Source organism: Pleurodeles waltl, chromosome 6 (genome assembly GCF_031143425.1).
Source record: "Pleurodeles waltl isolate 20211129_DDA chromosome 6, aPleWal1.hap1.20221129, whole genome shotgun sequence".
NCBI lineage: Eukaryota > Metazoa > Chordata > Amphibia > Caudata > Salamandridae > Pleurodeles > Pleurodeles waltl.
The window spans coordinates 1641319789-1641337532 of NC_090445.1; the positions used below are offsets into that span (position 1 = coordinate 1641319789).

At 45.9% G+C, this 17744-nt stretch overlaps 1 protein-coding gene across 3 annotated transcripts in view; it reads left to right on the plus strand.

Moving 5' to 3' along the window:
- RABGAP1 (RAB GTPase activating protein 1) overlaps positions 1 to 17744 on the plus strand; it is an 885283-nt gene that overhangs the window by 849093 nt on the left and 18446 nt on the right. The gene's annotated exons all lie outside the window — the stretch shown is intronic.

A 17744-nucleotide genomic window follows, 5' to 3' on the forward strand; every position in this document is an offset into this window, starting at 1 on the left:
CCCTGCCTTAGGGCTGTAAGGTCTGCTACAGGGGTGACTTGGAAATATTGCATGCATTGTTTAGGGGACATTGCACACAGACTGTGTGCCATGTCATGTTTTCAATTTTGGGAGCACCTTGTCACACCGCCTAAATGGCAGTCTGCTTAAGGTTGGTGCTGGGTCCCTTAGAGTGGCACAAGTTGCGCTGCAGCTCTGGGGGCCCCTTCTCAGTACCCATTCCCCAGGTACCAGGGGTACCATTACTAGGGACTTATAGGGGGCTGAAGGGCCTGGTCAATTGGGGATCAAGTGACCAAGTGTCTTGTTTTAGGGAAGGAACGCTGGCACTGGGAACCTTGTTAGCAGGAACCGAGTGCACTTGAGTCGAAGTTGCATCTATAACACAAGGAAGGGTGGGGGGAACCCAGCTCCCTAATGACTACCTTTTTTTTAAAACTCTCTTCTCCACTCGCCGCTCTACTCAGTACCTCCCCATGATCAAGGGCATGATACGCCACACTCCCAACATCTCTAAAGACCCTGTTTGAGCCAAACCTAGGATGAATAAAGAGTATAGATCCTCCCCTACTGACCCCATTTCTGTTTAGCTCTAGCCCAACTCTGAGGTGGTCACCATTGCTCATAAGAGAGCCAACTCCCAGGCCAGTGGGGATGCCTTGCCACCAGAGAAGGAAAGTAAATGCATAAATACGGGTGGAAAAAGGGTGGCTGCATAATCTACCAGACAATTCCTTATAGCGAATTGTATCGGCCTTTTTGCAAGATATGATCATACCCACTGGGGTGAGATGAAGGAGCTCCTCCGATACCTCCCAGAGGAGCCCAGATTAAGGGGACAGAAATAGTCTCTGAGGACAAGCAGATATAGAACACCTCAATTCACTGTGCCCTAGATGCAGCAGACACCTCTGCTACGGGGGAAATTCCAATGTTGTTCTATGCAATTAAGTCTGGCTCTTTATCTCCGGCTTTAAGGTAGAAGTTCAGCAGAACCTGTTGAAGATGCCTTTTAATGGCCAGCATCTGTTTGGTACACTAATGGACCAAATGTTAGAAAAGATTAAAAGGGGCAGCTAAAGCAATGGTTGCACTTCAGACACCTGCTTCCCGAGCTCCTTTCTCGGCACACTTTACAGTAAATGCCTGAAGCTTACACTTCCTACCAGCGCACCCAGGGCCAACATTCCTCTGCCAGGGGTTATTTTAGAGGGTTCAACAGGGTCAACAGCTTTAGAGACACCGGTAAAGGTGGCTCACCAGTAGGAGCTACAGCCACCGCCAAACTCTGGCTTGCCTCTCTCCCACCTGACTGCACAACACCGGCTTCGGGAGGTGGGGGGGAGGAAGCATCTACAAGGCTTCTTTCCTAAATGGCAAACAGTCACCTGAGACCGGTGGGTTTTGGATATTATCCAATATGTTTATTGCCTGGAGCTCACTTCCACACCTCCCACCATTCCACCTTGCAAACAGACTCTCACCGGAACACCAAAAGCTACTCAGAGAGGAGATCAACTGCTCCTTCTCAAGAGGATTATAGAACCCGGGTACTCTCTTTACTTCCTGACACTCAGAAAGAATGGATCCCTCAGACACATTCTGGACCTCTGGCCCCTAAACGAATACATCCTTCCAGAGCACTTACATATGGTGACTCTCCAGGATGTCATTCCGCTGCTCTAGCAAAGGGACTTTGTGACCGGCCTTACTCAAAAGTACGCATATGTCAGCGCATACCAATACAACCAGCCCATGGCCGATATCTCAGGTTTGTGGTCAGCGGACAGCATTACCAATTCAAGGTGCTCCCCTTTGGGAGTTACTGTTGCACCTCTGTGGTGATGTCCTTCTTGGACCAAGTTAGTTCCCCCTATTTTTTTAGCTTTTCGCACTTGCACTTTTTACATGTCGAACATTTTAGACATTGCGTCTTAGCAGTATTATTTTGTATGTATAAACTTACACAATATTATTCTGAGAAGGCAGTGTACATAACATTTGTTTCTAGTTAGCTTTCTTGACACACAATTGTCCAAAGCTACATACTCTGTGAGATATTCTGGGTGCCATGTTGCCAGTTTCAGCAACCGCTTCTAATGCAAAGACAAAGTATCACGTCATAGCTGCAGCTTCGAACACAGTGCAGTTTTATTATATAAGCAATGCGCTGATCGGAACGGTCAAATGAGCATTTCAGCCGCAACCATCCTGGGATGGCTGTGCTTGACAATGCAGCTTTACTGGCACTGATCCCCAAGCCTCCTGATTAAGATTGCCATTCATCACACAGACAAACTCCTAACACCAGTTTCAGGTATGAGGCTAAGGCTCATCCCTTGGATTGAGCAGGAAGAAGGATACACCCCATTCCCCTCAAATCACATACACACACTTTTTGCCTGGTTTTGGATGCAACTTTGACTGGAGTGCCCTGGGTTCCTACCAACCAGACCCCAGTGTTCCTTCCCCAAAACAAGACACCTGGTAACTTGATCCTCAAGTGGCCAAGCCCATTAGTACCTCTAAGTCCCCAGTAAATGGTACCCCTAGTACCTATGGCATGGTTACTAAAGAGAGTTCCTAAGAGCTGCAGCACAACTTGTGCCACTAAGGGATGGCACACCAACGTCATGCAGACTGCCATTCCAGGCTGTGTGAAAAGGCACTCTCTAAAAGTGAAAGCACAAAATGGCACACACTTGTGTGCCATGCCATCTAAACACTGCTTGTAATATTTGTAAGTCACCCCTTACAGCAGGCCTTTCAGCCCTAAGGCAGGCTGCATTATATTACCAGTGAGGACATATATTCATGAGCAACTATGCTACTAATATGTCTGTCGATTATTATACATAGTAAGATTGCAGGGAAGCGATTTTAAACACATGTGCTGGACACTGGTCAATATGAGTTACCCAGCTACATGATGCCTTCTGTGAATATGGGGATATTTGGTATCAAACATATCATAATCATAATCCCTCACTGATTCCAGTGACAGATTTATTAATGCATGCACCAAGAGGGCACTTTAGAGGTGCCCCCTAAAACCTACCAACCAATGTTGAGCTCACTGGCAATTTCTGGCCAGTCTGCCACCAGCAGATGAGAATCTGACACCCCAGGGTGATTGCCTTGGCTTTCTAGAGGTCAGAAACCAAAGCCTGTCTGGGTTCGGGTGTGGAACACGCATCCCACATGGTGATCTGCATTCCAAGGCAGGGAGCTTCAAAGAACCGCACCGCCTTTGGTATGCAGATATGGCTTTCCTCATGGGACGATTCCAGCCCTCTTCCCCAGGTCCCATCTGGCACCTGGACAGGCAGGAAAATTATCTATGCAGGAGGTGTGTTAATTTCCAGACTGGGAACACTCCTGGGTTGCCAGCCTGAAGTGGACACGACTTAGGAAATTCTTCCATCTTGTGTGTGGTGGAATTTAGGAACTCTAGACAGGGTGATGTTCACTCCCCACATGAAGTGGTCATCTAGAGGCTGTAGTGACTCAAGGGTAAGTAGACCTTTGGCTACTGCCCTTCATTCCCCTTAGCACCTCCTACATTGAGTATTTAGGGGACCCCCTGATACAAGGATCTAAGATCTTTGCTGGACACAAAAGGAGTGGACAAGAAGCCTGCTGAACCCCAGAACTTAGGAGCACGACTGACATGGCGTCAACCCTACTGGGCTGCCTGCTGCACCCCACCCTCAAGGAGCAACTGACCTGTCCTGCCGCCTTCAAGAAACTAGCAGAGCTGCCAGTGCTTCACAAATCACCAGGAAGAACTCCCTTGGAGTAGAAGAGCTGCTCTCCTGCATCCTCAGCACCCAAGAAAGAACTGTTAAATATACAGATTACCAAAAACCCGACACCGGATATCACTACTGCGCCCGAGCCACATAGTCCGTGCTGAAGTGGGCCAGTGGTGTCAGCATGGTCCCCAGGCCTTCCAGAGACGAAGCCCACCATGAGTGGGGCCACTGTGAACCTCACAACAGAGTCTGCAGCATGTTTCTGTAGGTAACGCTGCAACCATGATGACCAGGCGACAGAATCCTAATGCCTCAGGACACCTCTTCACTCATCCACCCGGACTAAGGAGAAGAAAACCAAGGGTTGTCCCCATGTCTCCCAGCCCTGTGAGACCTTAGCCCATTTGTTGGCTTGGTGGGACTTGGCCCCTAATCTATGCCTGCAGACTGATTCTGCAGGCCCTCCTGCAATCGCAGCACTCCAGCACCTGCACCACATCCTGAGAAGTGGACCAACAGTGTCCCCACGTGCTCAAGGCCCTAAAGGGTCAAGCCTCCCTGGGGATCTACTGGACTGACCGTCCAGTCCATGCCAGCAGCAGCTTTGTGACTGGACTGTTTCCTGTTGAAGTGAATGGGACACCAAACGCCGTAACACACCTCTGCACCAGGACGCAGCAGAGCCTCACGAGGTGACCTGTTGGTGTGTCCTTGGACTTGGACCCTGCCCCATACTCATCTTAAGTCCTGGAGAACAGTCCCATAAGTTGCTGTGAATTGTCTGAATGCAGTATGTTTTTCCCCTATAGAACAACATTACCATACCCGCAAATTGCACTAACTGTCAACTTTTAAAAACTGTAAAAATCCATATCTCAAAGTACTCCCCTAATTCCAGTGATCCTGGTATCAAAGTTTATTTTTAAGTATGTGTTATTTTTTATAAATTGGTGTTGGATTTTTTTGAGTGTGTGTATTGCTTACTACAGGAGTGTGCGCCTTACATGCTTAGCAGTACCCTCTAATATGCCTAACTGCTCGACCACACTGCTTAAAAAGAGCATTTGGGAGGTCATTTGTGCCTCTCTGATAACTCTGGTGATCCCGTCCACTCTTTGCGGAGTGTACCTCATTTTGGTCCACTATTTAAAGAGCCAACTCCCTGCACTCTCTTTAGTGTATTAGGGTCGAGTAGGAATCTCTAGAAATTCTAGTATCAGCGCACAATGGTGGGAATGTTCATTGTTTTCAACCTGTTCATAATGCTGTTTATTTTGCTCTGTTACGTCTGCCTAATCATTGCAGCTCACTCTATATATAAGATTACATTAGTTTCAATAAATGCATTCAAAACCCATCATGTATCTTCTTTGTGTTTTCCCCTTGGCATGCATGAGTAATATGATAAAAGGGTGGGATCTGTTTTTATGGCTTCCCTGTGCAGGGTGTCCATGTTTTTCTTTATCTAGATGACCGGCTGATCAAAAGTATCTTCTGCCAGCAATGCCGCAAAACAACACAAGTCACAATAGGTTAGAGTTTACCGTCACAAAATCCCACCACCAGACCATCCAGATTCAACCCTACCTAGGAGCTATTCTCAATTCAGAGGTACTCATAGACTTTAAAAACCCACCCTGCCAGGATCCAGTCCTTTAAGACTCCCTCTTTTCCAACCAAATCAACAACTCACTAAGCATGATGGCCTCAGGTATTGCTATGGTGCCCCCTGCCAGGCTACAAGTGTCTATTGCAGGAATGCTTAGCGAAACAGTGGCCTCATGCGGAGGGTCTTTGGGACGATCTAGTGTTGATTGATCGCTGTACTTGTCTCTCTCTGTTGTGGTGGAACACCAACAACCTGTTGCAGGGGTGGCTGTTCCTTGACCCAGGGCTGTAGAGGATTGGTACAACAGATATCTCCTTTATGGGTTGGGGTGCACACTTACAAGATCTGACTGTCCAGGGACAGTGGGAACCCAAACACCAGGGTCTCCACATCAACTACCTGGAACTTCTAGCCGTTCACCTAGCCTTGAAGGCTGGCCTACCTCTCCTGACAGGCAATTTGTTCTGTTCAGATGGACAATATGACAGTCATGTATTACCTTAAGAAACAGAGTGGCACACACTCTCCTCAACTCTCGCAGCTATCCCAGAGCCTTTGGCGGTGGGCTCTCAGCCACGAAATTCTATTGCTAGTAGAGTACCCTCCGGAGATGCACAACGATTTTGGTGACCTCAGCAGGATGCAGGCAACAAGTCCATGAATGGGAACTCCACCTGCTAGTCCTCCTCCACTACTTTCACAGATGGGGATTCCTACAGACAGACCTGTTAGCAACAGAAGAAAATGCTGAATGGTCAAACTTCGCTTTCAGGTTACCACACCTACAGTCCAGCAGCAATGCACTGTGGATGAATTAGTCAGAGATATTTGCCTATGCTTTTCTGCCTCTCCTTCAGTTTATGGATCAAAGGCTTTGGCAGATGCCCCTCACTTTCATCCGGGTGGTATCCACATGGGCCTGCCAGCCCTGGTTCACAACTCTGCTTGAGGTCTCTTGTTCTGCAAAAGTGGTCCCCTACAAGCGGGATCTTCTCACACAGAACCATGGAGAAATCTGGCACCCAGATCCTCAACCTTGCTATTTTGGCTCCTGAGGTCATAGAATTTGGGGACCTTAATCTTATATCTGAATGCATGAGCATTCTCAAAAAGCGAGCAGACCTACCATTTGGACTTACTATATGTGGCCAAGTGAAAAAGATTTGTGTCTGGCACTCCAAATATATTGATTCTTTTGAAGCCACAGTGCAGGAGACTATCAGCACTTAATCCATTTGCAGGTTTCTGGTCTATTGTAGACCCACGTGCCCTCTCTGTGGCAGTTGTAATGTCTCTTACTATTTTTTTTCCTCTTATGCATGGACACCTCTCTCTCTCTCTCTATATATATGTATGTTCGATGGCATGTGTAGCTGCAGATACACATGCTTTGCACATCCCGCCATCTAGTGTTGGGCTCGGAGTGTTACAAGTTGTTTTTCTTCAAAGAAGTCTTTTCGAGTCACGAGATCGAGGGACTCCTCCCCTTTCGGCTCCATTGCGCATGACTCCATCTTAGATTGTTTTCTTTCTGCCATCGGGTTCGGACGTGTTCCTTTTCGCTCCGCGCTTCGGTTCGGAAAGTTAGTGAAAATCTCGGAAAATTCGACGGTATTGTTTGCGTTCGGTATCGGGTTAGTTACAACAGATCGACACCGAATTTGGAAGAGCTCTGGTGGCCCTTCGGGGGTTTTCGATTCCCCGGCGGGGCCTGGTTGGCCCGACCACATGCGTCTTCAAGGCTAATGGAACGGACCCCATTCCGCTTCTGCCCCAAATGTCACAACAAGTATCCTTATACAGGTCAGCATCTGGTCTGTCATTTGTGTCTGTCTCCAGAACACAAGGAGGGTACTTGTGAGGCCTGTCGAGCATTTCGGTCCAGAAAGACTTTAAGGGACCGAAGAGCAAGAAGACTACAGATGGCGTCGGTGCTGACAGGACAAAAACAGATGGAAGAAGAAGAGGAAGCCTTCTCCATCGAGGATTCGGACTCGGAAGAGGTCGAACCTGAACAGACGTCGAAAACCGTGAGTAAGACGTCGATACACAAAACTCACGCAAAGACCATGAAAGCCCAGGGGACGCCACCGCCGGCAGGCAATGGCTTAACCCGAAAATTAGGTGACCGAGCATTGGCACCGAAAAAGGGCATGCATGTGTCGAAGTCATCCGACTCCGGTCGAGATACCGGCACAGAGCAGACTCGACCCCGAGACACCGGGTCAGAGCAATCTCGGCACCGAGAGCACGGCACCGAGGCAAGTCGGCACCGAGAGATCACGACGCCGAAGAGCAAAAAAGTGGCGTCGGACCCGAAAAAGGCAGCCGAAAAGGTTTCGGTACCGAAACATCCGGCCTCGGAACCGAAAACAAGTTCCTACACAGAGGAACAAGACCTGTCCTCACAAATGCAAACACATAGGTTTGGACAGGAACTAGAGTCAATGGAGCCAGATTACACACAAAGAAGGCTCCACATCCAAAAAGAAACAGGAAAGATCAGTACTCTCCCTCCTATTTGGATGAAACGAAAACTTGCCTTCCAAGAGAAAGACAAGCCGCCACAGGCAAAGGTGGCTAAACAAGTAACCCCGCCACCATCTCCACAACGCTCTCCACAGCCATCACCGGTAGCTACTCCACCAATGATGCAATCCCCAACTCATACAGGGATGTCAGGATGATCCAGATGCGTGGGATCTTTATGATGCGCCAGTGTCAGATAACAGTCCCGACTGTTATCCAGCCAGACCGTCACCACCTGAGGACAGTACAGCCTACACACAGGTGGTGTCAAGAGCAGCGGCGTTTCATAATGTCACCCTGCATGCAGAACCTATCGAGGATGACTTTTTATTTAACACGCTATCGTCCACACATAGCCAGTACCAAAGTCTCCCTATGCTACCGGGAATGCTGAAACATTCCAAACAAGTGTTTCAGGAGCCTGTGAAGGGCAGGGCCATTACTCCAAGGGTGGAGAAGAAGTACAAACCGCCACCAACAGACCCTGTGTACATCACACAACAGTTAACACCAGACTCTGTGGTAGTAGGTGCAGCACGCAAGAGGGCGAACTCACACCTCAGGAGACGCACCACCTCCAGACAAGGAGAGTCGTAAGTTCGATGCGGCTGGGAAAAGAGTGGCGGCACAAGCAGCCAAACAATGGCCCATTGCCAATTCACAAGCCTTGTTGGCGAGATATGACAGGGCTCATTGGGACGAAATGCAACATTTTATAGAACATTTGCCCAAGGAGTTTCAAAAAAGAGCGCAACAAGTGGTAGAGGAAGGACATTGTATCTCGAACAATCCGATACGGTCAGCAATGGATGCAGCAGACACAGCTGCTAGGACTGTCAATACAGCAGTAACAATAAGGAGACATGCATGGCTGCGTACATCTGGATTCAAGCCGGAAATACAACAAGCCGTGCTGAATATGCCATTTAACCGACAGCAGTTGTTTGGGCCGTAGGTGGACACTGCTATCGAAAAACTTAAAAAAAGACACTGATACGGCCAAAGCCATGGGCGCACTCTACTCCCCACAGAGCAGAGGCACATTTCGAAGATCACAATTTCGAGGGGGGTTTCGAGGACAAAGCACTGAACCCACAACCTCACAAACAAGGCCCACTTATCAGAGCCAATACCAGCGGGGAACTTTTCGGGGACAATATAGAGGGGGACAATTCCCAAAGAATAGAGGGAAGTTCCAAAGTCCCAAAACTCCACAAAACAAACAGTGACTTACATGTCACAAATCCCCAACACACAACACCAGTGGGGGGGGGGGAGACTAACCAAGTTCTACAAAAACTGGGAGGAAATAACAACAGACATGTGGGTCCTAGCCATTATTCAGCATGGTTATTGCATAGAATTTCTAGAATTCCCTCCAAATGTCCCACCGAAAACACACAACATGTCAAAACAACACATAGATCTTCTACAACTAGAAGTTCAGGCATTGTTGCAAAAAGATGCAATAGAGTTGGTACCAATTCATCAGAAAGGAACAGGAGTTTACTCTCTGTACTTTCTCATACCCAAAAAGGACAAAACTCTAAGACCTATATTAGATCTCAGAACGTTAAATACCTACATCAAATCAGATCACTTCCACATGGTGACATTACAGGACGTAATCCCACTGCTCAAACAACAAGACTACATGACCAACACTAGGCCTAAAGGATGCATATTTCCATATACCGATACATCCTTCACACAGAAAGTACTTGTGAGAAAACAGGGCTGATTGCAGAGGCCCCCAAACTTTTTGCCCCCATTTTCCACTTTTTGCTGGTGTTTTCCTGACTCTGATGGTGCCCTGGGTACTGCTAACCAGTCCCATGGCCTGTGCTCTGTGTAAAATCAATATGCAAATTAGGCTAATTATAATTGGCTAAGTTAACCTACCTATAAGTCCCTAGTATATGGTAGGGCATGTAGGTTTAGGGACCACAGCATAGGTAGTGCACCCATAGGTGCACTGCTGAGGTGCCCAGTGTCATTTTAAAGGCAGGCCTGCCTTGCTGGCTGCTTTTAAATTAAAGTTATATGCAAATTCGACTTTGGAATTAAAAGTAGTTCCAAAGTCTTAAACTACCTTATTTTTACATATAAGTCACCCCTAAGGTGTGCCCTATGTGCCCCTAGGGCTGGGTGCCATGTAACTATAAGCAGGGACTTTATAAAAATAGATTTATAAACCCTGGTGAGGTAAAAACAGCCAAATTCGTTTTTCCCTCATTGAAGTAAATGGCCTTCATAGGCTAGAATGGGGAGACTTTATTTTAAATTTTAAAGTCTCCTTAAATGTTGCATACCAAGAATTTGGTATCAAATTAATTGTTGTAATAAATCCCACAACTTCCAGTTGTTGGATTTAATATAACTTGTTCAGGTAAAAAGTTTTAGACTTTACCTAAAAAGTTGCCAATTTCAGCCCTGCATTGTTTTTGCTGCTGTGCTCTGATTGGCCAGCCTGCAGCAGCTTAGCCAAGCTGCCTTGATGAGGTGTGAAGTGGCCTGGCTTCACACAAAGGAATGTGCCTGTGGGAGAGAATCTCCCCTCAGCAGATGGTGAGGCAGGAAGGGGGAGGGCTGCCAAACTGGTCTTCAAAGGCAGAGAAGGACATTTGGAGCAACCAGCAACACCCCCACATCCTGCAACCCCAGACAACTAGGTGCCCCCTTGATTAGATTAGGAGAGGGCAGTAGAGGGGTGTGTTTATGATTTTTAGCCACACCAGTGGGTGGGCTCAGCCAGATGTAACCTCCAAAAATCAGATTCAGCCATGTTGGATTTTTGGAGAATGTTGCCTTCTGGGATGGATTTTTGCCACACTTCCCAGGAAGTGGTCATCTCAGGGGGACGACCCTGTACATGATTGGAGAACCAGGACCCCCCTGCTTTTCACCCAGGAGCAAGGATAAAACTGGCAGACCTGCACCCACACCTCAGATCCCCATCAGATTCCAACAAGGAAGAACTAAAGGAGAAGGACTGCCCTGCTGGACCCCTGGCCTGCACCTGGAACCTGCACTCAGAAGGACTGCACCAGCTGCACACTTGGGCTTCACCACAAGAAGGACTTTGCCTGACTTCAACTGGTTCAAGGAGGGACTCCCTGTTTGCTACAGGTGAAAAATTGCTAACCAGAGTCCCCTGCACCAACTCCTGAAGAAAGCGACCAGCTGACCACTGCCCAGTGGCCAAAAAGGAGTTTGCGGCAGGTGCATTCTGGGAGTTGTAGTCCGCAACCCCCAAGGACCATCACAGAACTTCTGGACCCTTGGGGTGAGCTGTGGACCCCAAAAGAACCTTAAAAGGACATATGGGGGAAGCCCCAGAAGTTTGGAGAAGATTTGAGAATTTTTGTAAAAAAGCTCCATAGAGGGACCGACCCGCCGCGGAAATTCTAGCTGGCTTGCCTCAACCGCGACCCGGCCTGACTTGGTGGTTCGTCCCGGTAAAGAAAAATCTCAGAAAAAGAGACTAAGTCCGAAGGTAAAAAGTTGACCGGGACCTCCCAGCCATCGTATCTGAGAAGGGCTCCATGGACGTCAGATCAAGATCCAGGTTTACCCCGGTCGAAGGATTTTCACCTCGAAAAAACGACCAAGTCCGAAGGTAAAAATCGCCACCGAGGAATCCAGCATCGCGTATCCGGAGAAGGGCTCCAGGAGGTCGGATTGGACTGGCAGGCTCGTCCCGCTGAAGAAAATCTTCAAAATAAAGACTAAGTCAGAAGGTAACTTTTTAACCGAGGCCTCCCGCGACCTGTAGCCGAGCAGGGCTCCATCGCGGTCGGCCTGAAACTTTGACTTTGCCCCGGTCGAGGTGCAACCAGATGACCCGATTGGCGCTTTTTGTTTCTAAGCGCTAGAAAAATAATAATTCTTTAAAAATTCATATCTCCGGTTCCCTTTATCCGATTTTATTTGTTTTTGTGTCATTTTAAAGATAAAAATATAAACTATTTTTATGAATTGGTTTTGGATTTTTAAACTGTTTCCTGTGTTTTATTTAATTACTGTATTGTGATATTTGAATGCTTTACACATTGTCTCCTAAGTTAAGCCTTGACGCTCGTTGCCAAGCTACCAAGGGTTGAGCTGGGGTTAATTTACTGAGACCTAACTGGACCTAAGTGGAGGTTAGTGGCTTGTTGCTAGGTGTAGGTACCTACCTGCCCTTACCAATAACCCATTTTCCAACAGTACTTAAGGTTTGTATTCCAAGGGGTACATTACCAATTCAAAGTGTTGCCATTCAGGCTAACAACTGCGCCAAGAGTTTTTACAAAATGCCTGGCAGTAGTGGCCGCACATATCAGAAGTCAACAAATACATGTGTTCCCGTACCTAGACGATTGGTTAATCAAAACCAACACGCTAGAACGGTGTTCACTACACACTAAGTATGTCGTAGAAACCCTCCACAAACTAAGTTTCTCAATCAACTACACAAAGTCACACTTTCAGCCGTGTCAAACACAGCAATACTTAGGGGCGACAATCAACACAGCAAAAGGGATTGCCACTCCAAGTCCACAAAGAGTACAGGCATTTCACAATGTAATACAGGCCATGTATCCAAGACAAAAGATACAAGTCAAAATGGTGATGACACTCTTAGGCATGATGTCCTCCTGCATAGCCATTGTCCCAAACGCAAGGTTGCACATGCGGCCCTTACAACAGTGCCTAGCATCACAATGGTCACAGGCACAGGGTCAACTTCTAGATCTAGTGTTGATAGACCGCCAAACATACACCTCGCTTCAATGGTGGAACAATATAAATTTAAACATGGGGCGGCCTTTTCAAGACCCAGTGCCTCAGTACGTAATCACAACGGAAGCTTCCATGATAGGGTGGGGAGCACACCTCAACCAACACAGCATCCAAGGACAATGGGACAATCAGCAGAGACAGCTTCACATAAATCACTTAGAACTACTAGCAGTATTTCTAGCGCTGAAAGCATTTCAACCTATAATAACCTACAAACACATTCTTGTCAAAACAGACAACATGACAACAATGTATTATCTGAACAAACAGGGAGGGACACACTCGACACAGTTGTGTCTCTTAGCACAAAAGAGATGGCATTGGGCGATTCACAACCACATTCGCCTAATAGCGCAGTTCATACTGGGAATTCAAAACCAGTTAGCCGACAATCTCTCTCGGGATCACCAACAGATCCACGAATGGGGAATTCATCCCCAAATACTAAAGACTTACTTCCAAAGATGGGGAACACCGCAAATAGACCTATTTGCAACAAAAGAAAACGCAAAATGCCAAAACTTCGCATCCAGGTACCCACAGGCTCACTCTCAAGGCAATGCGTTATGGATGAGTTGGTCAGGGATATTTGCATACGCTTTTCCCCCTCTCCCACTCCTTCCGTATCTAATAAACAAATTGAGTCAAAACAAACTCAAATTCATACTAATAGCACCAACTTGGGCACAACAACCTTGGTACACAACACTACTAGACCTCTCAGTAGTGCCTCATATCAAACTGCCAAACAGACCAGATCTGTTAACTTAACACAAACAACAGATCAGACACCCAAATCCAGCATCGCTGAATCTAGCAATTTGGCTCCTGAAATCTTAGAATTCGGACACCTAGACCTTACACAAGAATGTATGGAGGTCATAAAACAAGCTACGAAACCAACCACAAGACATTGCTACGCAAATAAGTGGAAAAGATTTGTTTATTACTGCCATAATAATCAAATTCAACCATTACACGCATCTGCTAAAAACATCATAAGCTACCTACTACACTTACAAAAGTCCAAGTTAGCTTTTTCATCCATTAAAATACATCTCACTGCAATTTCAGCTTATCTGCAAATTACGCACTCAACTTCATTATTCAGAATCCCAGTCATAAAAGCATTTATGGAGGGTCTGAAAAGGATTATCCCACCAAGAACACCACCAGTTCCTTTGTGGAACCTCAACATTGTATTAACACGACTCATGGGTCCACCTTTTGAACCCATGCACTCATGGGAGATACAGTACTTAACATGGAAAGTAGCATTTCTAATAGCTGTCACATCTCTCAGAAGAGTAAGTGAAATACAAGCCTTTACCATACAAGAACCCTTTGTTCGGATACACAAACATAAAGTAGTTCTACGAACAAATCCTAAATTCTTACCTAAGGTCATATCACCGTTCCACTTACAGGGAGTGCAGAATTATTAGGCAAATTAGTATTTTGACCACATCATCCTCTTCATGCATGTTGTCTTACTCCAAGCTGTATAGGCTCGAAAGCCTACTACCAATTAAGCATATTAGGTGATGTGCATCTCTTTAATGAGAAGGGGTGTGGTCTAATGACATCAACACCCTATATCAGGTGTGCATAATTATTAGGCAACTTCCTTTCCTTTGGCAAAATGGGTCAAAAGAAGGACTTGACAGGCTCAGAAAAGTCAAAAATAGAGAGATATCTTGCAGAGGGATGCAGCACTCTTAAAATTGCAAAGCTTCTGAAGCGTGATCATCGAACAATCAAGCGTTTCATTCAAAATAGTCAATAGGGTCGCAAGAAGCGTGTGGAAAAACCAAGGCGCAAAATAACTGCCCATGAACTGAGAAAAGTCAAGCGTGCAGCTGCCACGATGCCACTTGCCACCAGTTTGGCCATATTTCAGAGCTGCAACATCACTGGAGTGCCCAAAAGCACAAGGTGTGCAATACTCCGAGACATGGCCAAGGTAAGAAAGGCTGAAAGACGACCACAACTGAACAAGACACACAAGAAGACTGGGCCAAGAAATATCTCAAGACTGATTTTTCTAAGGTTTTATGGACTGATGAAATGAGAGTGAGTCTTGATGGGCCAGATGGATGGGCCCGTGGCTGGATTGGTAAAGGGCAGAGAGCTCCAGTCCGACTCAGACGCCAGCAAGGTGGAGGTGGAGTACTGGTTTGGGCTGGTATCATCAAAGATGAGCTTGTGGGGCCTTTTCGGGTTGAGGATGGAGTCCAGCTCAACTCCCAGTCCTACTGCCAGTTCCTGGAAGACACCTTCTTCAAGCAGTGGTACAGGAAGAAGTCTGCATCCTTCAAGAAAAACATGATTTTCATGCAGGACAATGCTCCATCACACGCGTCCAAGTACTCCACAGCGTGGCTGGCAAGAAAGGGTATAAAAGAAGGAAATCTAATGACATGGCCTCCTTGTTCACCTGATCTGAACCCCATTGAGAACCTGTGGTCCATCATCAAATGTGAGATTTACAAGGAGGGAAAACAGTACACCTCTCTGAACAGTGTCTGGGAGGCTGTGGTTGCTGCTGCACGCAATGTTGATGGTGAACAGATCAAAACACTGACAGAATCCATGGATGGCAGGCTTTTGAGTGTCCTTGCAAAGAAAGGTGGCTATATTGGTCACTGATTTGTTTTTGTTTTGTTTTTGAATGTCAGAAATGTATATTTGTGAATGTTGAGATGTTATATTGGTTTCACTGGTAATAATAAATAATTGAAATGGGTATATATTTGTTTTTTGTTCAGTTGCCTAATAATTATGCACAGTAATAGTCACCTGCACACACAGATATTGCCCCTAACATAGCTAAAACTAAAAACAAACTAAAAACTACTTCCAAAAATATTCAGCTTTGATATTTATGAGTTTTTTGGGTTCATTGAGAACATGGTTGTTGTTCAATAATAAAATTAATCCTCAAAAATACAACTTGCCTAATAATTCTGCACTCCCTGTAAATCAAACAGTGGAACTCCCAGTGTTCTTTCCAGAACCAGATTCTGTAGCTGAGAGAGCATTACATACATTAGACATCAAAAGGGCACTAATGTACTACATTGATAGAACAAAACTAATTCGCAAAACAAAACAATTGTTTATTGCTTTCCAAAAACCTCATACAGGGAATCCAATATCCAAACAAGGCATTGCCAGATGGATAGTTAAATGAATTCAAACCTGTTATATAAAAGCAAAAATACAACTGCCTATTACACCAAAGGCACACTCAACTAGAAAGAAAGTTGCTACCATGGCCTTTCTAGGAAACATACCAATGACTGAAATCTGTAAGGCAGCCACATGGTCTACGCCTCATACATTTGCCAAGCATTACTGCGTGGATGTGTTAACACAGCAAGCCACAGTAGGACAAGCAGTATTACTGACTTTATTCCAAACAACTTCAACTCCTACAGGCTGAACCACCGCTTTTTGGGGAGATAACTGCTTACTAGTCTATGCACAGCATGTGTATCTGCAGCTACACATGCCATCGAACGGAAAATGTCACTTACCCAGTGTACATCTGTTCGTGGCATGAGACGCTGCAGATTCACATAAGATTCACATGCGCCCTCCCACCTCCCCGGGAGCCTGTAGCCGTTTTTAAGTTGAGAAAAATTAGTCTTGAACATTTGTAAATTTGTAAATATATCACTTTTAACCACATTATGTACATACATATTTACTCCATTGCATGGGCACTATTACTATATACACAACTTCTACCTCACCCTCTGCGGGGGAAACAATCTAAGATGGAGTAGACGCCCATGCGCAATGGAGCTGAAAGGGGAGGAGTCCCTCGATCTCGTGACTCGAAAAGACTTCTTTGAAGAAAAACAACTTGTAACACTCCGAGCCCAACACTAGATGGCGGGATGTGCACAGCATGTGAATCTGCAGCGTCTCGTGCCCCGAACAGATGTACACTGGGTAAGTGACATTTACATATATAGAGAGAGAGAGGTGTGTGTGTGTGTATATATATATATATATATATATATAGAGAGAGAGAGAGATTTTGTCTGGCTTCAATTACCATCCTGAGCCGCTGTGTGGGAAAACAATGGAGTCGATGACCATGCGCATTGACACCAAAAGTAAGAGTTGCAGTACTGTCTTGAAAGACTTCTTCAAAGAAAAATAACTTGTACACATCTGGGCCCAACAATAGATGGTAGGAATATGCCCAGCATGTGAATCTACAGCACTACATGCCACAAACCTATGGTTATAGCGTAAGTAACATTTTCCTTCTGGTGGAATCTCTAACTGCAGATTCATCACTGCCCTTTTCCCACTTGTTCCTTGGAGTGGTCTCTTTTTTTGTCTAAAAAGGTCCTAATTTAGAGATCTGTACACCGATACTTGCTACTGTTTTGTGCTCCGGTCTTAGGGCATGGAAAGAGGCGATCGTGCAACTGATGGGCTCCATCACTTCTGGGTCAGAATGAGGCCAGTGCAGAGCCGCACAGTGCCTCCTAGCAGCTGCTGTGAAAACTACCAGATCCTCACTGTTGCCTGGGGAATATTCAAAATGTAAGGAATCTGCGGTTTGATAGTGTGTCCACCAGAAGGAGCATTACCGAAGTCGAGTAACTTGTCCTACAGGAGCATGGCAATTTTAGCAGAGAGAGCAATAAGCCCTGTTTTGTAGTAGTTTCACTCCGTAATGTTCAATGTAAGTGACCAAGGAAACCAAATCCACACAAAAATAGGTTTCGTCCTTGTCTATGATCCTGAAATGTACTGGGTTGGCGAGGGGAAAACGGATTGAGTGCTCACTGAGTTTTTGCTGTTCGCAAAAATTGCCTTTTGTATTTTGACTCTCTTCAGAGTAGTTTTGGAGTATAACTATTTTGCCTCCAGTATTCATTACTTGCTGATATTTTTTCGTAATGTGCAATTGATCAATTTGGCATGCCTTTCTCTTAGCGGCTAGGGAGTGGTTGATGTCCGGAGACATTTTTAAATTAATCCAAATGGGATCGGTGGGCGCTCCCAATTTCAAAATGTTGTCAAATTTCAAGAAAGACCAC